Source organism: Etheostoma cragini, chromosome 21 (genome assembly GCF_013103735.1).
Source record: "Etheostoma cragini isolate CJK2018 chromosome 21, CSU_Ecrag_1.0, whole genome shotgun sequence".
Lineage (NCBI taxonomy): Eukaryota > Metazoa > Chordata > Actinopteri > Perciformes > Percidae > Etheostoma > Etheostoma cragini.
The window spans coordinates 16890749-16915243 of NC_048427.1; the positions used below are offsets into that span (position 1 = coordinate 16890749).

Consider the following 24495-nt stretch of genomic DNA (forward strand, 5'->3'; position numbering starts at 1 on the left):
CGAGAGTAAAGATCTGATCCGTTGTTCCACGACCAGGACGGAATCCGCATTGTTCCTCTTCAATCAGAGGTTCGACTACCATTTGTTAGTTTGTATTTCAGCTTTAGTTTATAGGCAGTCTTAAGGATTTATTTGTCTGCTCATCAAACACTTTCATTCATCTAATTGTAACCATGTTCAGAAAACGGCTTTTTCGCTTGTGTACTCATGGTACAGGTGAAATCAGATTCTGGCAGCAGTCCAGATCAATCCAAAAAGACACTGACTCCGGTCTCATTCATTTCTTTGCCATGTTAATTGGTGTCCTTTCTCGCGTTCAGATGGACTATTTTTTAACTTAATTATATGAGCGGTCAGTAAATCAGCATGCATTCGTTCATGGTGACACAATGATACGTTTCTTTATTGCATAACTGCAACAGCAACATAAATACATTTGTTTTAAACATAAAGAAAGCAAGGTTTGTCTCACAAAATAGGGATGATAATAGTTTGTCCTTCCGCTCTCTAGACATACACACACAGTGTGTATAAAGACACATATAGACTATATAAAGACTTAACACACCCGGATATCATCATCATCAATATCACATCAACATGAACAGTTTATAATCAGCCTCATTTGAATATAGGTGTCAAGCATGATTATGAATTACATGCATGTGAAGAGGTATAAAACAAAAATCAATGTAATGGTTTCAACATGTAATATGTGTTGTAAGTGGGGTGGCCTCTAGCTCACCCAGTAAGATTGTTCACCCCATGTTGGGGGTCCTGCAGTGGTGTGGGTTTGGATTTAGCCTGCTAGTGTGTCATCCCCCATCTCTCTCCCCCTTTCATGCCTATTCACTGTCTCTATAAAATAAAAAGGTAAAAGCACCAAAAAATAATCTTTAAAAAAATGTAAGAATGAAACAAGGATTTAAATTCTTGTGTAAATCAAAGAACACTTTGTCTTCTTCAGCTCATGTTCTTTGGAGTAAATTTTCTGTGTTGCCATCAATACGTTTGTAGACATTTTTAAAATCAATCGCCACACTTTAAATGGATGAAAATCAATTTCTTTTATTGTTTGTCTGCTCACTAGGGTGTAGGCCTCAATGTAGGCTTGTGTACTGTTATGTATGTGTGTCTTGTCATTAGCTGCTCTTAACAAACTGCCCCTTGTGTGACTACTAAAGTTGTTGAATTAAATATGAAATCTTATTCATGTGTAAAGGTTAATCTTACATATCCACATCTGTGGACCAACCCCAACAGTTCCAGGAACCATATTATTCAACAAAAGTTAGTACTGACTAATTAAATTAGTAAATGTGTGTGAGAGTGAGAGAGACAGACAGAAACCGAGTGTCAGTGTGGCTAATAGTGATGAATAGTGTCTCAGCACTGATGTCCCAGCGGATGTTGATGCCTCTCCTCGCCCCCACCTCCTCCCCTCTGGTCTCACACACTCATTAATTAACAGGAATTAATGGCTTCATCTGCAGCCAGTAAATACAAGATTGTCAGCACGGTCGCCGATCTACTCCGCCTCTTATCAAATAGTGTGAAAATGTCAAGCCGGTTGAAGCCAAATTAGCCGGGACAAACAAATCACACTCCATCCCTGCCAAAAAAATAATGTGCACACCGCCAGATTAACACACATACAGCCAAATAACCCTGTACACACAACCACACACGTTAACACGGATGGACTTCGGCTTACACGCACACAAAATGACATGCAAGTACACACATATACGCAAATAATCACACAGTTGCACAAGCAAAGAATAACACATAGACAAGGCACTACTGTATGAACACACACACTTGCAGTGCGAGGCCCATCAGGGCTTCTCTGTTGAGTCCTCCTGGCTTTTTCCTGACGTTATTTAGAGCTTAGCAAGGTTGGTTGTTTGTAACCTGGGTCTGTGAGGAGATTCCCTCTTGTTAGTTAGTCTCCAGTGGACACACACACACACACACACACACAGAAAAAAGCAGAAGGACAATCCAAATAGCCTGGCAGCTGTAAAGAGCGAGAGCGGCACATGAAGCCCTGCTCGAGTGTGCTCTTTAAATGAGGCTGCTGGCGTTAGCAGCTGCTTGCTGCTGTAACAGAAAGCCTCGGCAGAGTGAACAGGGCCTCACTGCTGGGACGCAAAACAACAGACGAGTAGCTAATCGTGTCCTCATTTCTCTACAGAGACACTGAGCAGGCACCTCCGAGCTTTATCGCCCTCTCAAAGTCAATAAACTCTCTGACAGACTCAGAAGAATGGGGGTGCGGGAGGGGTCGGGGGGGGGGGGGGGGGGAGATTAGCATAAGAGGGAGCGGGGAAAAGTCACAAGGAAAAAAATAAGGCAGAAGGTACAGTCAAAACACGTTAATTGTCTCTTCCTCCTTCGCCAAAACCTGTGATAAATAATCAGGGTTAGTTGTGAAATTTTTTCAATGACAACACACAGGAGTCAGGACAGGGTGGAGATTCTTCTGTGGTACAAACCCTAAACTAAAGTCTGTCCATTTACAGATCCCACCCTGTCCCCTATTTCTATATTTATTAATCAGAATCATTGATTCTGATGACTGAATATTTAAAAAAAATGATACAGTATTTTTATTTTATAGGCCAATGTAAACGCCGATATTGATTTGGGAAATTCTTAATATTGGCCCGCTGAAATATCGGTCGGGCTCTACTAAAAGGTACAGTCAGACAGCGAGTGGTCACAGCCGGTGACATTTCATCTATTTCTATCTTCAACAGGCTCCATTTGGTGATGAACATGTTGAGACAACACTTGGTAGCTTCTACCTTTAAATGTAGCCTATAATGTACAGGTTGTCAGTAGGATCAAAGATTGCCAGAAGACAGGGTGGGGGAGTAACGCACAGCAGCAAACTTAATGGTCATACTCTAAAGCGTGATGTATGCTTCTGCGTAAAATCTACGCCGTGGCTACATAAGCAGGTATGTGGGGACCCTACATTTACATACACTACATTATGGGTTCCTCTGCTTGTCAAAATACAGCTGCGTTAAACTCTCCTATTTTATCTACTATCTACTACTGCTGGCAAAATTCTTGACACCAGTGTCCCATTTAAATCTACGTGTTCAAACCCAAATCTGAACCTTGGATAAATGACTTAACTCGGGCTGCTAGACAACAGTGTAGGAAAGCTGAGCACAAATGGAAAAAAGATCTGCAGCTTTCTTTGCACAATTATCAGAGAACTGTTAAAGCTGAGAAGACTCAGATTTTATTTCAAATAATTGCCACAAACCTCATGTTCTTTTCAAAACAATTAACTCTGTTCTTAATACTTCCCAGTCCGTCTATCATGTAGAATCCTCTGAGGCCTGTAAAATGTTTCTCCATTTTTTGTGGATAAGATTGCCTCAATTAGAGCAAGCATTTCACTTCCTGCATTTGACCCCTCTATTTCCATGGAGTGTGCAGCTTTTTTCAACCGATTTGAGTCTGTATCCATCACAACTCTCAAAAATATTGTTACACATTTGAAACCCTCAGTTTGTCCCACTAATGTATGCCTTTTTAAAGAGGTGTGGGACACTATTGGACCTGACATCCAAGAAATTATAAATAGCAGCCTTACTTCAGGTTCTGTACCAGCCTATTTTAAACAAGCAGTGGTGCAGCCACTCATCAAAAAAACAAATTTCGACACATCTGCAATTTTCTATCGCCCTATCTCTAAACTCCCTTTTGTTTCGAAGACTTAAGAGAAGGCAGTTCTTTTACAGTTGCAGTCCCCTCAAGAACACCATGTTCTTGAGGTGTTCCGCACTTTTAAGAGTTTTTAATGATCTTTAAATTTCAACTGACTCTGGAGATTATGTAATTCTTATGGCATCCTTATTTCTTGCCTTGAGCAGGGCGTGGGGTTAGAATGGTTTAGGTCATACTTGTCAGAGAGAGATTTTAGAGTCAGTTTTGGGGGCTCTATTTCACCTTCTGTGTCCCTCACATGTGGAGTCCCCCGGGTTTGATTCTTGGGCCAATTCTTTTTTCACTCTGCTTCCCCTTGGATCTATCTTAGAAAGACAACATCAGCTTCCATCTCTTGGGAGATGATTTGCAAATCCTCCTGCCCATGAATAGAAATGGTGATAGTTGTTTAACAAGATTAGTTGACTGTTGTAATGATATTAAAGCCTGGATGGCCTTAATTTTTTTAACCTTTAAAAAGAAGAGGATTAAAACTGAGCTCATGGTTTTTAGACCCAGTGGCACCTACGATGTCTCACAAATAGACCTGGGCATTTTGCAACTCTCAAAGTCTGTTGTAACAAACCTGTGTGTAAAAATGGATTGTGATTTAAAAATGGAGAAGCAGATTAATTCTGTTGTGAAAGCAAGTTTCTCTAATCTTAGGCTTCTTACTAAGCTTAAGGCCTTTTTATCCCTCACAGACTTTGAGAGGGTTATGCATGCATTTATCACAACACGCCTTGCCTATTGTAATGCTCTGTATGTAGGTGTTAGCCAGGCCTCCCTCTCTCAACTACAACTGGTTCAAAATGCAGGCGCTCGTCTCCTTACTGGAACTTGTAAGCGAGATCACATCACTCCTGTTCTTGCCCCTCTTCCCTGGCTCCCAGTTAATTTTAGGATTGATTTTAAGATTCTATTGCTTGTTTTTGAAGCCCTTCATGGACTAGCTCCAGTCTACATCATTGATCTGTTGAAGCCACATGCTGCTTCAAGGTCATTAAGGTCTGCAAACCAGTCTCTTCTGGTTGTCCCTAACTCACGGCTCAAGAGCAGAGGGGATCGGGCTTTCTCAGTTGCAGCCCCGAGACTGTGGAATGAATTGCCTCTTCATGTCAGACTGGTCTCCAGCCTTCCGCTTTTTAAATCGCAACTTAAAACACATTTTTATTCCTTGGCTTTTAATCTGGCATAAAAACTGTATGCTGCGTTTGTCTGGTGTTGTATTGTCTCTTTATTGTTTCTGCACTTTGGTCAACTTGGTTGTTTTTAAATGTGCTTAAGAAATAAAGTTTGACTGATTAACTTACAACTTTCAGACACGTTGCTCACGTCGCATCTATCTCCCCAAGCTCAGTTGGAGGCTGCGCAGTAACGCCCAGCCATCACCGGAAAAGTGTTTCTAACATACTTCACTGGTGACAATATGCCACGTATCAAGATCAATTGACAAAACTTGTTGGTTTACAATGAGTCTCAGTTGCTTTGTCAATGCATTGATGCATAATTCATCAAAATAAAAGTTAATATCGAAATAATGATTCTGGCAATTACATACACAGACATTAGTCACCATAGGCCACGGGTCAAACCAGAGGGTTGTTGCAGCCCTCATGTTAAGGAATGTACCAATGTAGAGTTTTTTTGCATAACTTTTGATTTGTGAGAGGACGATTGTGTAATATTGTCTTTCAATATTTAAAAGTGTGGATTTAATATCCAGAACTGCCATTGTTGGCTGTATAGCCTAAAGTTTGAATATTCAAATGCCTATATCACCCTAACTCTAATAGTTATTAGCATCAATAAAGAGCAGGGGTGTTGGTGGATGTGGGGATCCTCAAACTGTTTGCAGAGTCAATATTCAACGCGGCAGGGAGCAAGTAGAAATATGCAAATGAGGCTGGATGAGAATTAGCGAGAAGGCGAGAGATCTCTTTGAAGTTTTGAGTCCTATACTTTGGATTAGGTTTGCTGAGTAAACGGACGAGGCAAACAAAAGCCTCTGGGTAAATGACAAACAGGAATATCAGCAGTAGAGGGAACCCACCGACTCAGCGATTTACACTTGTGTACACTGCAGTAGCCATGCCGTGTCTTACATTGAAATCTCCTTCAAAAGACAGCAGAGCTCAGCATTAAATCATTCAGCAAGGGAGTGCAGAAAGGCATCATGTGATGTCATCTGATAAAGGCCAAGAGATAAAAAATGTTAAAAAAAGTGTTAATGTTCTTAAGTACAGTTTCAGACAATTTCCCTAAAACTTATTCATTCTATAACAAAATGACTAATAAATCCTTTCAATAATGTGTAAATACAGAAGTGACACATAGCACAGTATGACAGACTGGACTTGTTATTCAATCCGGAAATGTGGACAGTGTCGCTGAGTCAGAAAGTTTGTCTCCTCTAAACTAGAAGTTGGTAATTTAGCAGTACCAGTCAGTGAGTCAGTACGTACAGTACCTACTGTACTGTATGTACCTGACTGACTGTATGTACGTAACTGAGAAAAGAAGGGCTGCTTCAAACCAGCAAGGGTTGACCAAGGACAATGCTCACGGGATTATTAAAAGGACAAACTCAAATTCTATTAGACAGAGGTAGAGAAAAAAGTAGAGGAGGCTAAAAGAAACGTGTGTGTGTGTGTGTGTGTGTGTGTGTGTGTGTGTGTGTATGTGTGTGTTGTATAAACACAAGCATTGGGGGGAATTACTGTTGGGGTCTTTGTAAATTCTAGAGTGTGGTTTTTTAATATGAATAAGATTGAATTAGGGCAGAAGTGTGTGGGGGTTTTCTCTGGGTACTCCCGTTTTCCCCACCAGTAAAAATATGTTCCCGTCTCTCTCTACGTATGGCTGCCGTACATCACCCAGGTGGGTGCTACACATTGGTGGTGTTAGAGAGTAGTCCCCCCCCTGAAGCGCTATGATTGTCTATGACAAAGCGCTGTATAAATGTAATTCATTATTAATTAATTCATTATTAATTATGTGTTTGTTTTCTTGAAGAGCTAAAACTTGTGTTTGTGCAAAACAAGAGACTTATTCAGAAACCAAGATGAAAGTAGTGGGGAATTGTTGTGCCACTGCTAAGAGGTTATATCACCACTGCACACCTGTGTCCAACCAGCATGTTCTTTAAACCATGACCTCACTCTTTCCCTTGCCTTAACTAAGAAGTTTTTGTTGTTTAGGCTTCACCAAAGCTTAACTGTAGAAAGTGCGGAAAAATAACAAAATCAGTTCAATCATGGGTCTTGTCTGTCAATTTGGAAAGCAAAGACAAATGAACTATTTCGTGGTTGAGAGGACATTGTGCTTTGCACTGAATAGAAAATATTTTCCTCACCCACATTCCTTTGAACATCCTCAATTAGTGGTGTCACTGATTGAGAATGCAAACCCAGTTTTTTCACATGTGCTGCCCATAGGTATTTCCTGAGTAAGCACAGCCCGCCCAGTGGCTTGTTTTAATTTGTTTGACCAATCACAACAAAGTCTGACCAATCAGATCAGACTGGGCTTCTGTCTTACATTTGCACTATTTAGAATGTATAACAGTATTGTAAATATTAATCATACTTTTTAAAATATATATATAGTTCATACCTTTTTTTGTGATTTGAATGTATTACATTTTATATGTGCCTTTAATTGTTATTTGTTTGTATTTCTTATCTTTTATATTAGACTTTTACGTCTCCTTGTTGCCCCATGGGTTGGAGAAAGATATTTTCCATTTCTCTGCATGTCTGGCACGTATTGCAGTATCAATTGACCATAAAGTTGACTTGACTTTACTTGAGTACAAATATGACACTGAAAAGGAGTATAAAAGGGGCTCTTTAAAGGTTTGACAATAAAAAAGTTAAGTATTTCTCCTTCTTAAAACACATGAGCAAGAGAGATAAATTGTCCGTTCTTCCTGCTTGAGTGAATTATTGGTCAAACATCCAATCTTCTATTTAGTTTTTTCTTCATTCTGTGCAGTAAGTACAGCAGTACATATTCCTCCATAGACACCATGTTGTTTTAATACGGTTGTCACATAAATGCTGATTAGCTTTGAATCGCCCCCGGAGGATTAAACTCCTCTAGTGCGTAAGTATGTTTTCCTTTTGTGCCAGCTAGGCCAGAAGTTATGTGTTCGCGTACTTGTGCAAACCATGTTTCTGCCCATGTAATTATTGTCAGACTTTTCACCAATCGCATAAACTTCATCCATATTTCATATGTGGATAGAGCATAGGCGTATAGTGGAGTAAGCGGCAAAGGTCTCCTTTATTCAACATTACGTTGTGTATTTGCACAGTAGTTGAAACCAAAGACAGTAAAGAACAGAAAAACGTTTCTTAAAGTGTCCATATTATTAAAAGAAATGTGGATTGGTTTGTCATTTTGGTGTCTCTGGTGTGTGCTTCCACACACATACAAAGTTGGGAAAAAAAATTATCCATGCTGTTTTGACTGAGATATGGTTTCTGAAAGTCCTTTGTCTTCAGTCTCCTGGTGAGCTGTTCAACACCTGCACGGCTTTCTACGTCACTAGCCGAGACCAGGAGGCTAACTGTAGCACATGCTAGTGCTAGCATACTAGCTTGTTCTTAATAGCAAAATACTGCTACAACACCACCATAATCTCCAAAAGAACTACTTCCACGTCCCTGTTCTGCAAGTATTCCTCAAGTACCCCTCGTTTAAAAAATATGTTGTTTTTTCCAAAATGAAACCATGAAAAACTATTCTGGATCAACCTCAAAATACAAATATGAACCTGAAAATTATCATAATATGGGCGCTTAAATGCTTCTTGAAGTGAAGAATATTATACAATATCCTACACACCAAAGCACATGCTCACACACTGTTTACAGCCTAGGAGACCATGCCTACTGTACAAAGAGATTACATTAATATTAATATCAAGATCAACTCTGCAAAGGAATAGCCTCAGACCATATAACCCAATCCTTGTGTGTGTATATTACAGTTTATCATAACAGCCATCATCCAAGTTTCTACACAGCCATCTTTCATGATGGGATGTCCTTTGGAAAAGGAAAAAATCTTTACTGTATTCCCGCGTGTCACAGAACCGTAAGCCCACCCACGACCTTTCCCTAAACCGTTCTGTTCCCACGTTTCACGGAAACATAAGCCCACCAAAGACTATTTCCTTAACATAATAGCATCAAAAGGGACGCCAAGCACGTCTTACATAACGCTAAAGGAGACGACCAAGCATGTGTTATATGACGCTAAAGGAGACTTTTAGCGACAAAGGCACCTAAGAAAGCGTCCATATTTTAGTTTAGAGAGAGAGTCTGTTGCCTTTGGGGGGGGGGGGGGGGGGGGGGGGGGGGGGGGGGAGGAGAAGCTTGACCTTTCTTGAAGATGACACCAAGCTAGGCTCTGAGCGGAGGGGGGCAGAACAGAAAGACTAGACAGACTTATCTACTCTGGGCCGAGGAGGAAGATTAGAGTATTGATTCTGCTGGGTGAAATTCTCCATTAGCAGGTCAGGATTGGCAACTAGTGAGGAAGTGTTTGGCACAAAGATGGCTGGAGATAAGAGAAGCAGGAAGAGGAAGTTGCAGCAAGTGAGAACTTCCAGGAAAGGATGAATTTCAAACTAGAGCCTTACCGATATATGGGCGGGCCGATATTTTGGGCCGATAGTAGGCATTTCCCGAACTATTGGTATCATAATTTATAATGGCCATTTTTTTATATTAATTCATCAGAATCATTTATAATGACAAATGATTCTGATAAATGTGTATTAAAAAAAGTTAAAATGGACAATCAGCCATGTAACGAGTGTTGGCATTGCATAGTTTGTCCACAAGAGGGAGCTCTACACCTTCCCTGTTGGCAATTATTTTTGTTGTAATTGTGTTCTTGTTCATAGGACTTTAAGTTTCATACCTTAAGGCATTTTATTTATCAGAACTTTAATATATTTTGATGTTCCTGTTCTGTTGTGACAATAAAACAAATTGTTATCATATTATTTTAATGAGAACTCATAAATAACTACAAACAACTAATGTTAGGGAAATCTGTTTGTTTTGTTACACCTTTCTGGACTGTGTGGGAAGTGCTTGGAATTGCATGAAGTCTCTAAAGTCCATGTATAATGAATGGTAAAGTAAGAAATGCAACAAACTAAAAGGAGAGAGGAAAATAATGAACCTTGCTGTATGGCATAGCTCTTATCCAATGGCTTCAAAACCATGAGGGAGTATTCAACTAGATTTTTGCTTGTTTGCATCAGCATAAATATGGCCATGAAGAGTCTGACCTACATTGGCAGGCTCGTTTCTGACCATTGATCCCAGTCAACCTGCACAAATCAGACTCAAATTATGTGCAGAAAAATACAACTTCACACCCAGCAGTGGCCTTCCACAATCTTACTTTAATAACATGCACCGTACCGCGGACGGCACACTTCGTCGCTGTGGCTGTTACCTCAACATTTTTTTAAACTTTGAAGCACTAAATCTTCAGAATATACGCTCATGCAGCAGACCAATTGAAAGCTCAGCCTCTCATGATTCAATTAAGCCCACACACAAAGTATAAGATGATTGATTTATAACAGTTATACAACTAGCCCAGTTATACAACTGTTAAAAAGTTAAAGAAAATAAAGAAATACAGAAAGATACTGAGCAGCTAGTACCAAGAGTCAACTTTTTCCTTGTGCCTTGATCCACAGCATGATAAATCCACAAAAACATTTTTTTTCATACCTCGCCAACCGTCCAAGGAAATGGAATATCCAAGCCATTTTATCCAAATCGAGCTGTTTGCCTCACAATCTTGAAGTTTCTGGCCGGATTTTAATGGAAAAAATCTAAATCACTTTGAATTTCCGGAATTTGAATAGCGTCTGCCTTCTCCTGTGAGGGTTCTACATGCTCAATGTGGGTGTCACAACATTCTCTGAGGTCTATGGATTCCAATGAGATCTAATATGAACCAATCCGTTGATAGGAGGCTGGGATAGCCCTGTTGAAAACCAATCATATCTGTGAAGCGATGTGGAGGTGTTTGTGTATTTGAGAAGTTTTGTATTTTGCACTTTTTTTTTTTTTCTTTGCACTTTTGAAATGGAAATAAGAAAAACACACAGACATACCTTTAGAACGAAATTCATATAAAATCATTTTTTTAGTCTTTTGGCTTCCGGATCTTTTCTTTAGTAAGCTGAGACATGTGGCCATGGTATTGAGTTGTCTGTATCTCACCAGATCTGTTTACAGCAGTGTATTTTAATAATGTTACAGATGCATGTTATAGACAAACATTAAAAGCCTCTGTTCTAGCCTCTGTAACTCTGTCAATAAGGCCTATAATCAGCCTGACACTTGTAACAAACTTGAGTGTTACCTTTTCCAATTTTACCAGGCACACCCCAGAGGACCAAATTATGTGGGAGCTGTACCACTTTTAATTTGGGAATGACGTTGAGACCAAAAAGCATGGATTTTCAAGTGTTTCTTAAGAGGATTAAAAATGTAACACACACACACACACACACACACACACACACACACAAATGAGCAAAGTAAGGCAATGCAACAATATGAATTTGGTTGTCTCGGTTTCCTGTCGTAATTATTCATCACAGAGTTTTTTCCTCCAGAAAATGGAGAGGCCATAATTTAGGGTTTTTATAATGAGAGGAAAAACTCTGCATTTGCCTTCTGTATTACCCACACACACACACACACACACACACACACACACACACACACACACCCCTGCCTATGCATGCACAGAGGTGCTGTCTTGATTGATGGCAATTAGCATGCTGTAATGGTAACAGCTGTTAGGTGTGTCAGGAGGCTGCTACTGTACCTGATGCCCACTACACCATCTGCTGCCTGCGAGAGTGTGATGATGTGTGTGTCTGTGTGTTTGGCAGAGTGTTTTTTAATATAAGACATCTAAATCCCACGTGGAGTTGTCTCAGCTAAAGTGACGTGGGAAAGTGTAGTGAGTCAGTGCGTGCGTGCGTGCGGGCAAGGCTGGAAGCTTGTTAATAGTGAACCCAAGCCCTGGGAGCAGGCTTTTGGCTGTTTTATTAATGATATCATGTCCCCTCATGTCTCCTAATGGGCACTGCAAGTCCATCTGTAAAGGACCTATACACACAAACACACTATTATCCTAATCAACCCACTTGGTATGTATGTGTAAGCATGTCCATGCTTGTGGCTTCTGTGTGTGTGCGTCTGTGTGTTGATGCTCATGGCTGTGAATGGGGACAAGTTTGTCCTTGGATACTGTTGGTCATTGAAGGCTTGTCCATGTGTCCATCTGTGCATTGCAGGGTGACTGAGTTCAAGTTTGTGTGTGTGTGTGTGTGTGTGTGTTTCCTCCACATGTCTCAGTCTGCCAGCCAAGGCCCAGTGTGAGACATCCTGTTACCCCAGAGAGAGTGGGCTGACTAAGCTGTGTGCAATACTGGCACAGTGTGTGTGTGTGTGTGTGTGTGTGTGTGTGTGATTTGTTAAGAGAGAATTAGATTGCAAGAGAGGAACAGGGTGAGTCAGAGATAGATAGAACATAACCAAGGGGCACAGAGAGTGACAGAGAGACCTGAGTTCACCGTGTCATATGACACATATACCACATCACTTCAGCACTTTTCACACTTACTGTAGCCTCACATGGTAGTTTCTATCATGTCTTCCAAAGATATCAACTGTTGAATTTTAAAGGTACACTAGTTTCACATTTCGTTTACCATGAGTGGGAGCTAGCACCAGAAACCCATGTTCCGACCAGAGCTAACTTCAATAAGGTAACTGTGATGACACAGCAGGATCCCAATATAGAGGCTCTAGCAAAAACAAATTTGCAAAGAAACACGTAGGTTGTTGTTCTTATCATTAGGATTTAAACCGCAACCCTAATGACTCAGTGCTGGTTCATCATATTTATTTGTTGTCATTTTTATTCTTGTCCGTTAGAAACATGACACTAGAAATTATGTGTGAATGGTTTTCACCAAATTTGAGTCCAATCGACCACATCGCTGTTATCAACACCCAAAAACAGGATTTTGGAAAGGCGACGCCTGTCTGATAGACTTAAAGTCTTCACCTACAGTATATCCAGCTCAATGCGATCCACAAAAAAAACTCTTTGCACATACATTAAAGAATTTAGCAAAAGCCAGTGCTTAGCAGGGAATTGACCATAACTCAAGTTTCCCCAATCCTGCGTAAACTAAACGGAGACATCTGGCACAAATACCTGAATGTACGTATTGCTTCGTAAAGAAGATTTGTTCCAATATGGTAAAGGGCGGCAAATGGCGGAAGTTTTAAATGCTGCATCCATTGTAGAAATTGTTTGGTTTGGCGTTAGGTTTATGTCACATCTCCAGAGCATGATAAAACATGTTCACAAGTAAATTACATTTCACATGTGCAGATATTAATCTTTGTATGCACCAATTCAACAACCCAGAGATCTACAGCGTGAAACAAAACACAGGGAGAGTTAAGGAATGGCACCTGCATGTATAAAACTATTAAGTAAGCACACAGAGGGAAATACACACACTGTTACAGGTCACTCTTGAAGCTGATGTCTGGGGCGGAAACCAAGGGAGCCACTGGCCTTTATTTGATTGGTCACTTTCAAGGCGATCTTATCCATGGACCTCCTCACCGTACCTTGATTGACAGCTATCTTTACACAGAGCACAGAGCTGTACCTAAATAAGTGTTTCTGTTTCTATGTACCGCAAGATAGCACGGCTGCTTTTGAAATAGACCCATTTCTCTAACGTTAACATTATAGCTAGCCTTAGATAATAAACTATACTTACTAGCTTTTTTATGGAAAAAATAATAATATTTTTTTCAAAAGCACCAATTTTCAACACTACAATATCGTTACAGTATCAACATCGAGGTATTTGGTCAAAAATATTGTGATATTAGATTTTCTCCATATTGCCCAGCCCTAGGTGTACTGCAAAGAATTGTTTTTCCACCCAAATTTCTTACCATACTAAACAGTAATTCTGGAATGATGGCCTGGGGGGTTGTGGGAAGCAAGCGCTTTGAATCATTCACCGTTCAGGCTCGAGTCAGGCAAGGCTGCGTGCTGGCCCCAGCTCTTTTCAATGTCTTCCTCATTGGTATTACTACACTATTAAGCAAGGGAATAGAGAAGAAAACAGGAGTCCCCATTGATTTCTGCCTGGACGGCAATATTTTCAACATCAGAAGGCTACAGGCTACCACAAAGCTTACTTCAGAGGAGATTGTGGAACTTCAATATGCCCTGTGGCCTGATCGCCCTGGTCGCCCACACTCCAAAAGCCCTACAGAACACCTTCCTTGCAACTTCTAGCACCTTTAACACCATTTAGAAGAATGGGATTGACCATCAACACCCAAAAGACTGAAAGACTTTCCCAGTGGAGTACCGTCAACCAACCTCACCCAACATCCTTTACAATAGAGGGACAACAACTGGCCATTGTTCCTGCTTTTGTCCTCTGCATCATCAACTCAGAAAATTACACCTTGGATGTTGAAATTCAAAATCGACTCAGGCCAGCATCAACATCATTCGGTTGAGAAAGAGGTCTTCTAAATGGCTGACACAAGACATTGCAAAGTCTTTGTATACAGTCTGTATTTCCACTCTATGGCTGTGAGACCTGGACCACATACAGCCACCACATCAAATCCCTGGAGGCCTTACTCATACAGCTTCTCCAAAAGATCATGGGAATTGCTTGGGTTGACAGAGTGCCACACAAATCCTCAAACAAGCAGCATGGAGTCTCTTCCCAACCACCAGCAGCTTCGATGGCTTTGACATGTCATCTGAATGCAGCGAGACTCCCATGTTAAGTCCTTTATGTTCAATTACAGCAAGGCCAACCTACTGCTGGCGGAGAGAACAAACTGTTTAAAGACTAAATCACCGGTACTGTATTGCCACTACATCACAGCTACAGTGTGAAAAATGTAAGTAGGCACCACTAGCCATCAGAAGTATGAAACTGGGGGCATTACTCCTTGAGATATGTTAGGGTTAGACAACTGAAACACTTTAAAGTTAAAGAGACTATATGACACTTGACACTTTTCTGATACTTTATCTGAGGATCAGGAACAACCTGAGACATCAAACTGTCCGGGTCAGATTTTTACCCGCAAAGTCACAAAATAATTTACGGTAGGAAGATGGCGCTAAGGAGCACACATTCTGATGGATCACAAAAATTTCATTTGAGAAGTTATCTGTTGTAGTTATGGCTCATACTGGGCCGGGGCCATCAAGGAAAAGAAGGAAATTAAACCAAGAACAACTAAAGGATAAAAGGGACAGTAGACGAGGGGGCCCGAATCACACTCTGTCTGGCTTTCACCAGTTGGAGACGATTACAGGCTTGTAAATGATTCAAAAACGTCCCAGAATTGGTCCCCATGTGTGCTATATGTCTATTTAATTCATGAAATTGCTATACAATTTGTGATGTGGTCGTACGCCAGGAGCCAATATTGAATTACATCCTATTTCCATTTAGCCTGGACGTGTTATTCCTTTTAGCCCGTTTTTGTGTTGGCCTGTTATTTTCTTTTCCCTTGTCACCCTGTACCTGAGTAAAGCCTCCCAGGGTTTCATGAAATGCGCTATATTAATCTAAATTATTACGTTCTCTTAAAGCTTTGGCTTGAGGCAAAGTGACAGTGATAGCTGGTTTAGCTGACCATACATCCAAAGTAGGCTAAGTCAGACCATCTGCAACAACAACAAATGCAATGATGCATCTGTAACGTATTCTTATTGTAAATAAGGATTTTCTGTCTGAGCAAATTATTATTTGCCTATGACTGTCACGATTGAAGACTGGAGAGGAGGCTTTAAAGTGCACAATTTGGTGAGCCAAATTGAAGAACCATACTTTTGACATTCTTAGTTATATATATTATGTTATATAAATACAGTATATAAATATAGTACACACACACACACACACAATGTAAAAATGACAATTGCTGCCAAAACGGTTTTGCGCTTACACTTTAGGATTGCCCAGCCCCTCCCTACTGTAATGATCTAATGAGGTAAACCTGCATGCCGGGCCTCAATTAAGCTAGTGAACAGCTGATCTACTCCACATCACAGACAGAACCATAGCAAAACACTAAACCAGAGCAGATATGAGCACAGAAGTCCTTATGTCTTAGGTCTACATGTAGGTGCACCTATATTTAAAGAAACACACTAGCAGAGTTTATGCAGTGTCTCTTACTTTACGGCCCGTCAGACACCGCCTACCAAGAGCCTGGGTCTGACCGAGGTTTCTGCCTAAAAGGAAGTTTTTCGTCGCCACTGTTGCACTGTTGCTTGCTCTGGAGGAAACTAATAGAACTGTTGGGTCCTTGTAAATTCTGGAGTGTGGTCTATCTGTATAGTGTCTTGAGATAACTCTTGTTATGAATTGATACTATAAATAAAATTGAATTGAATTGAAAATTCATGAGTTAGAGCCATGACAGTAGATCGAGGGGCTGGAAAAACAAGCCATAATGTGACAGTTTGGCCATTAACAACACTTTAGAAGACAAACAAAAACCTGAAGTATAAATAAAAATGTTGTTTCCTGTATTGAATAGCATTGCCAAACACAACACTGTACCTTAAAGCAAGGATTAATATCCTGTCTCCTTGGTATAGCCCCAAGGAGTTGGGGCAAACCTGGACACTGCTCTCTGGGCATCGGGTCAGCTGGCTCTGTTAATACATTTATGGCACCCTGTTTTCCTGCGCAATGTGCAGAACCCCACTGGCTATAACAACGTTGCAGACTTTTTCTTGCATGTATAGTAGTGTCCCCCCAGTCCACCGTGGCTCGTGTGTGTAGGCAACAAGTGCACTCTTGCTCAGCTCATGAAGGTCATCTTAAAAAGCCAGATCTGCTATTGTCGAGAAGTGATCAACTGAGGACTTTTCCTTCTCATGTCACATGCTGCATCGCAAGTCCACCCTAACTCGAAAACTTGCGTACATAGGGTCAGACCAGACGTGGGATTAAAAATACAGAGCTTTGCGTTGCAATCGGCATATGCCCATCCTACGCCTGTTTTAGGTCATACGCATAATTCACAAATGAGGGCCAATGAGCCCCTGTGTCAAATAATGAAGTAACAATGAACCTAAACAATAACCTACAACATTACACTGAAATTAAGGATTAAGCACAAAAACAGTACTCATTTTGGGAACAGAGCCTAGTGGAAAGGGAGAAAGGATGCCTTTTTACAATGACCTCCCGGTAACACTAACTCAGTAATTTAGAGTGGGCAATAAAGCATGGTAAAGAAAAGAGCTTTTTGACAGCAGGTGTGGTAAAAACACAACCACTTTTGTCCAAAGCAGCCACTATAGAATCAACACAAGCTGAATGTAACATATAGTCACTTTAAGAACAATCGTGGTTATGATAAAAAATAAATTAAAAAAAAAGTTAGAATATGACAGGACTATCTGCATTAAAGTCAGATGCACTACACACCCTTACTTAGGATTCTGATAGAAAATAGTTCACCAATATATAATTATGTCTTTAAAAGAGATTCATTTTTCTAACACAGCCGGACATTGAGTTTTTGCCAGACATTACTTGAAAAGGAGGATATAGTGCAATTATTTCAATATATAGATGAGTGCAATTATCCACTTTTTGCAGTGGCAGATTCAATGAGGTAGCTTTGGTTTGAATTGTGGGGACCTCTGCGAGAACCTTTTTGCCAAATTGAATCCCATTAGCTGCATTTTGGCATAAGTGTAGTTTTACTATGGTGAAACAAAATCCAGGAAATAATGAAGTTGATCATAATGATAAATTCTGCCCAAAAGAATAGTACAGTAGTACGTATAAGAAATAGATGTCTTATTGCATGATATAGGGGCTGATTGCCAAGACTTGAGAGAATCATTTTTTTAAGTAAAACCCAAAATCCAAGAGAGCATACATTTGAGTTAAAGAAATATAGCAAAAGTAGTTCCTGTTGAACTGGTTTGTTTTCCATCTGTTACAGGTAGAGGACAGGGTATTGATCTAGACACATTTCCACTCTGGTGGACAATACGGATGCATTTTATCCCAACTCCCCCTATTATCTCAACTTGGCTCCTTCAAGAAAACTATATTCACTAATTCTCATGTACATCTTTTATCATCAACGAATCAAAATCACCTTGCCCTTCATACTGTATATAACCTACCTGCAACATTGTGCTGCTGCTGCTTCCCTGTCTCACCTCCTCAGTTTTGAAGCAGCTCCACCTCATATGTCCTCTGATATGAAAAGTTATGATCATATTGGTCTAACATTAAACTAGCACCAAGGATGGGTAAAACACAGGAATTTCACCCTGGAGAGCAAGGTTCGTGTCCCGCGTGTGTCCTCAACTGTCCCGTTATTGCCGTGTTTTAGGGAACCGTAAGCCCACCCACAACCTTTTCCTTAACCCAACAGTGTCAAAAGGACCCCAATAGTGACAACCAAGCAAAAGTTATGACACTAAACAAGACCTTTAGCTTCAATAACCGTGACAAAGGCACCTGACCAAGCATCAGGAGAGGGGAGGGAGAATGTGTTGCGACAGCTCGTGGTCAAAAAATTATATAAAGCTCGCCTGGTTAGCTGACCTGAGGCCTTTACTAACAATCAAGATCAATATGACCCTGATTTCTTTTAATTACCCGGCTTCACCTAACTAGCGGTCCAGCATAAGCTGTGTCACGACTTTGGATAACAACTAGTTGAATCAATCCAGGTTTTCCAAATCCAGCGACGTGTCCATACAAGAGGCGGTTTTTGCACAGCGTGACCGAAACATCTACATCTACCAGAGCCAAAAGTTTTACATCAGCAGAGCAAACTATATTTCTACATAAATATGAAGAATAGAGACAAGGTTTTCATGCAAAATGCAATACAGTCACTGCTTCCTAACCCAGGAAGGAAAGCAGCCAAGGCTGTTATGTGTGAATGTAATACAATTTTTTTGCTTATCAGTCAGGAACAATATCTGACCATAGCTACACATGGGCTTTCCATAAACTGCTGCTTAAGCCTATTATTTTAGTTGCAACCCTGGCAGCGGGATGCAATCTGAGAGCAAATAAAAAAATATTATATAATATAATATAATATATATAATATAACAAAATTCAAACTGGACATTATAAAATATGACAAGGTATAATGTAATTTGACAACAACCATCAATGATTAGAAATTTTTTTGCTCATATTGCTCCAATTATTTTTTATTAAGTTTAAGTACATTAAACCACATTAAGCTTTTTTCTTACTATAGTCTCTAATGAGGCAGGAATAACTAATGTCAGAGAACGTCCATAATAATAAGACTTTGGGTTTGATTTTTTACAGTGTTTCATGGTTATGAGGAGCAATATGGAAGTCAAATTTGGTGATCAATGATTGTTTAGGTACATAAAACGTTTTATTTTAATTAATTTTTGGGCTTTATTGACAGGACAGCTGAAGACATGCAAGGGGAGAGAGAGGGGGAATGACATGCAGCAAAGGTCTGCAAACCGGAGTCCAACCTGGGCCCGCTGCTTTGAGGAGTTAACCTCTACACATGGGCGCCCACGTTACCAACTGAACCATCTAGGCCCCCATAAAACCACATTAAGCTTTTTCCAAGGTAAGCAGTTTAGAACATCCCTTCCCGATCCCGATTTGCGCATTGGCAGCACGTACCACATAGGCAACACGCCTATACGTTATTCCCTCCCTCTTTCATAAATATTTTTCTTCAGGGAATGTTAACGGGGTTGTCAGCCTCTAAAGGCTATAACTTTTATGAGTACACTTCAATCTCTCTCCGCGCATCGAGCTCCAGCTGATCTTCTAAGAATGGTGTTAACAATCGAGTATTGATTAGTCAGTAGGCGCTGCTTTTACATTGGTTGATCTCTAATCTCCAACATAACCTGCTCCCAACCAGGTTAGGTGCATCAGTTACCACGGCGACTGAACCTGGTAACAACTATCGTGATACAGAAAACCCTGGGTTGAATCTGACGTTACCTCAATAATGCTTCGTAATGTAGGCCTCTGGTAAAGTTACCAGAGTGGGGGCCCATGTTTAGAGGTTTAGTCCTTGACGCAGCGGCCGCCAGTTTGACTCTGACCTGCGGCCCTTTGCTGCATGTCATTCCCCCCTCTCTCCCCTTTCAAGTCTAAGCTGTCCTGTAGAAATAAAGGCCTAAAATGACAAACAAATGTGTTGGGGGGGACACATGTCCCATCTGTGGAAATTACACCCTAGGGCAGATTAATTATTAAGAACACTTGCTAGTAGGATCAGTTCATTGTTGGTTTGAGTGTATGAGATCTGTTGACTGAAGAAAACTATAGAACATAATCGTGTTAGTTATTAACCATTATCAGGACAGTGTGCATCTTGATAGCCCAGACATTTTGTGTGTGTTTTCATGAAGACAGACAACACATTACAAATTAGCCGAATAGGACTGTTATTTATCTATGTTTCCAGCCACGCTTTAAAAAAATAAAAAGCCAAAAATGCACAAAGCCTTGTAGGTGCATTACATATTTAATGTGTTTACAAGTTATTGCACAAGCACCAAATGTTGTGGATCCAGATTCTCTTAATGAGGTCTGGACTGAGGCTGTTTGGAGAAGTCTCTGAGGCTTGAGATACAATAACACGCACATGTGATATCTGTTTTCCACCACACACACACACACGTCTTCACTGCATTCCTGAGGTGGCGCATCCCAGAGGTGTGGCTGAAGCATCTCTCTGCTCCGGTAGAGATAAACGGCAGCTCTATTTTCACTCAAGTCGCGGGGCGTTCAGACAGCTGGGTAGGAAGGGACACCCCCAAATATCACATAAGGCTCCTCAACAACACCACAGACAATGAAAAATTCATCTTCAAGGTGGGAAAACCTATCAGGCTCGTTTGAGAGGAGCCAGGTCTGCGCAGAATCGATCACCGCTCGTTAGATTTGTGCCCGACTTAATCGTAGGCAGCGATAATCTTACGAGGGCAAGGCGGCTGCAGTTTTGAGACGCAGGCAGCGCAGTTGCTTTTCATTAGTTCACACTCAACTCAACATGATGGCGTTTTGTATGAATGTTATTGATTTTGAATCAGAGGGATTTTAATTGCTAATTGTCCGATGTGAAGGCTTATTCCGTACAGAACACATATGTTGCTGATAGTTAAGTTTTGAAGTCAGAGACTAAATCGGTTTAGATCACGGACCATCAACAGTGTGTTAATTATTATCAGCAACAGATTGTGTGTAGAGCGCTTTGACAGCTACTCCGTCATCATTAAAACTAGAGACTGTGTACAAGCTGAAAAGTGGGTCTGATAACATTTTATTGAATCAGAATCACACCAGTTTTTTGTCACTTCCTGTTCAGTCTGAAGGCTGCTGAAACTGGCTGGAAACTGTCCAACTTGAGAACGGATTTTTGTCACAGCCCCCAGCTGCCGCCTGCTCTCGTTCGCTTTACAGGCAACGCAGATCATCTCAAACAAGCCTAATATCACATCACAGGTCCTTTTCAAAAGGATATAAGCAGAAAAGAGAAGGCATGGAGTTTAATTACAGGAGTGCCTGGAGTGGAAGGCAGGTACCAGATAAATAAACATGTGATTGTTCTGTAACATCCTTGTAGAGACAATAAAATATTATTTGGGAAGGCAAGACGCTACTCTTATGAGACACTTCCGGTGTGGCCTGGTTTTAGTGTGAAGCCACTTTTCTCACTTAAAAGATACAGAAAATTGGGTTGTAGTAATGCAGCAGGACTGGCAGTGTTCCTACTGAATCTACAGAGATTCCACAACTAAAGCATACAAGGATAATTATATACATACACTAATAGCCAAATCTCTTACTTGCATTGATTACTCAATGCTCAGTTCAGATGTCTTGGACTATCTTATAAAACAACTGAATTGCTGTATTTCTCATTCCATCATACACACCATGGCATTGACATGACATGATCACACTGGCATTGAATAGGCTACTGCTACAAGTTGAAATTCATCAGAGGCTGCTGCAAGGTTCATGGAAACTCATCATAGATTATCAGTCTTTTCACACATCACTGAAGAAAAGGTAAGCAGCTGTTTACCAGCATCAGAATCAGTCCTTTTGCATAACATGTGAATGAACAATAAAAGCAGGCATAGATTGTGTTTGAACACAGCCTTGCTATTGAAACGCTTAGAGATATTTAATTGGTGTAAAAGAACCCCCCCCAAAAGATGTGTGTACAAAAGCAGCTACAAAGTTTGCAACATAAATAATTTAAAAAGGCAATCAGGGACCGCAGGGGGAAATATTATATGTACCATTATGTGTACAGTATATGCAGAAATTATTCATCCTGGAGCCCACTGAGTTGCAGCATTTCATTGAAAGAAGACACAGACAACCATAGATAACGTGGATTGTAAACTGTATTATAAATCATAAAATATTGTAACAAATACTCATACCTTCTTTTTTGACAGCAAACGTCCAGACTGTGGAATAGGACAGAATCTGATCAAACATCAAAGATCAGACGTTAGAAGTCTTTTATAAAAGTGCTACGTTTTGCTCTAAATTGTAATTATTTAATTATTAAGAACTTGTCTGCAGTCATACGATGCCAAAAAAAATTAGGCTCATCTGGAAAATGTTGGAGTTAGTTCACTGAAGTGTTTTTAATTTTAAAACATTTTATGAGAGAAAAAGGCTATGAGTTACTGAATCTGTCTTCATTTCAGTCAGACAACAGTCAGTTTAAAAGATTTTCACAAAGCACCCCCCTTCCTTCTCAAATTTCCCCGCATTGCTACCAGAATGAATTGCAGCGCTGCTCACATGGACAATCAATTGGGAAGCAGTAAATGATGCTGGACAGTGGAAATGTACTATGACCCTTGTGTCTGTGTAGGTGAAAAAAGTTGGAGCTATTTAACCAAAGCTGGATTGTAAAAGTGGAATACTGTGCATGTGTGTGCACGTGTGTGTGTGTGTGTGTGTGTGTGTGTGTGTGAGAACGAATGATTGACAGCCTTCTCACATTCTTTCACCTAGCTGATAAAGAGCTGTCACCTCCACCTGTATCAAAACTTTAAAGAATACATATAGACTTTCGAAAAATGTTGAATGTATTTACATCTGCATAGACTTGCATGTGCACACACACTGTCAAAACACATTAGCCTGTGAGTGGGGTGCTCAACCCCCTGTTGTGCTCTCTCACACACCTATCTTCCCTTTTCTCTTTGTTTTAATTCCTCCTCGTCTGCCACACCTTTCACCCGGCACTCATTGCCTCTCCACACCCCCTGCTGCCTCCTGTTCCCTCTGCGTTTCATCTTTTCCCTGTCAAGTGAGCCTTTTGAAGGTGTGTGTGGGGCAAGGAGGGGTGAAGAATCAGCTCAACCTGAAAAAATCCATCCCAGAATCATTAACATTAGGCAACGCCACTGCTCTTCATTTTTTATACTTTGTCAACAGAGCACATAGAGGCTCTAAAGTGAACGGCATATAGTGTATTGGGTCATGTATTGCTGCAGGTTGTTTCTTTAACTCTACAGAAGACTTTTAGGGTTGTTTCAAGACCTTCAGATGTAGTTTGGAGCAGGTCAAACAGAGTGCAACCTTGACAGACTTTGCTTGGGTAATCTATTTGATAGAGTAGGTACTCAACTCCTTAGGTCTAAGGAAGAACAAGGCAAAAGCACCTTAATGACAACCTTCCAGATTTATTCCCACTATCCACCTATTCAGAAATAATGACAAGCGAGACTGAGGGAGAGAAAGAGGTGACGGTCTGGAGGAAAGACGCGAGAAAATACAATAACGCTACAAACAATCTGAAAGAGTGATAGTGTTCCTGTCCGTTTAAAAAACAAGCATCCATTTCTAAAATGAAGTGCATCACTGAATAAATCAGTCTCAGGTTAATAAAGTTGTCATCTGTTTGATTTTCCTGAGAAAGAAGTACGGCGAGAAAAAGAAAAAAACTGTAGAAATATGACCCCGTCAGCATTATCTCTTTATTTTATTGTTTCCAAAGAGGTCACCGTGAACGCAGCTCCTTCAGCTGCAGCTTTTTCCTCCAACATTTCCTATTGAATAAGAGTTTATTCTGTATTTTTCTGACTGAGTCAAAAACCATGAGGCTTTGGCACTTTGTACATGAAAGAACTCACAAGACTGCACAGATAGAGCTAAAAACAGTGAAAGGCAGGTTTTCCGGTTTTACACAGAAACACATTTTACATCCCACCAAGCGCCATACACCAATAACAGATGCAAGTCACTGCCGTTAAGAGTTTTCACAACTTTGTTCCTCCAGTCCATTGCCATTTGTTATTCTCTTTTCTTTCTCATTTATTTATTTGTTTTTTACTCAATTGAAGTTACTCAGCCGTTCCGATTGGACCTGAGACTGCTAAACGGAGTTAATGTGATACGCAGCACAGACAAAGTCATGGCCACCAGTGACAGCATTACTATTCATGGAGCTGATTTCAAATGTCTCTCACAACAATGAAAAAAAGAGAAGAGTAGGAGAGCTAGCGTGCACAAAACACCAGAGAGTTCAACAGTCTACCAGACTGCCAACTCAAAGACTTTAACACAAACAGCATCAGTGTACAAAATGATCTGACAAGTTTGAT

At 40.5% G+C, this 24495-nt stretch overlaps 1 protein-coding gene across 6 annotated transcripts in view; it reads right to left on the reverse strand.

Annotated features, from left to right (window-relative positions):
* Nucleotides 1-24495, reverse strand: part of LOC117936761 (RNA binding protein fox-1 homolog 3-like) — a 713247-nt gene that overhangs the window by 588640 nt on the left and 100112 nt on the right. The gene's annotated exons all lie outside the window — the stretch shown is intronic.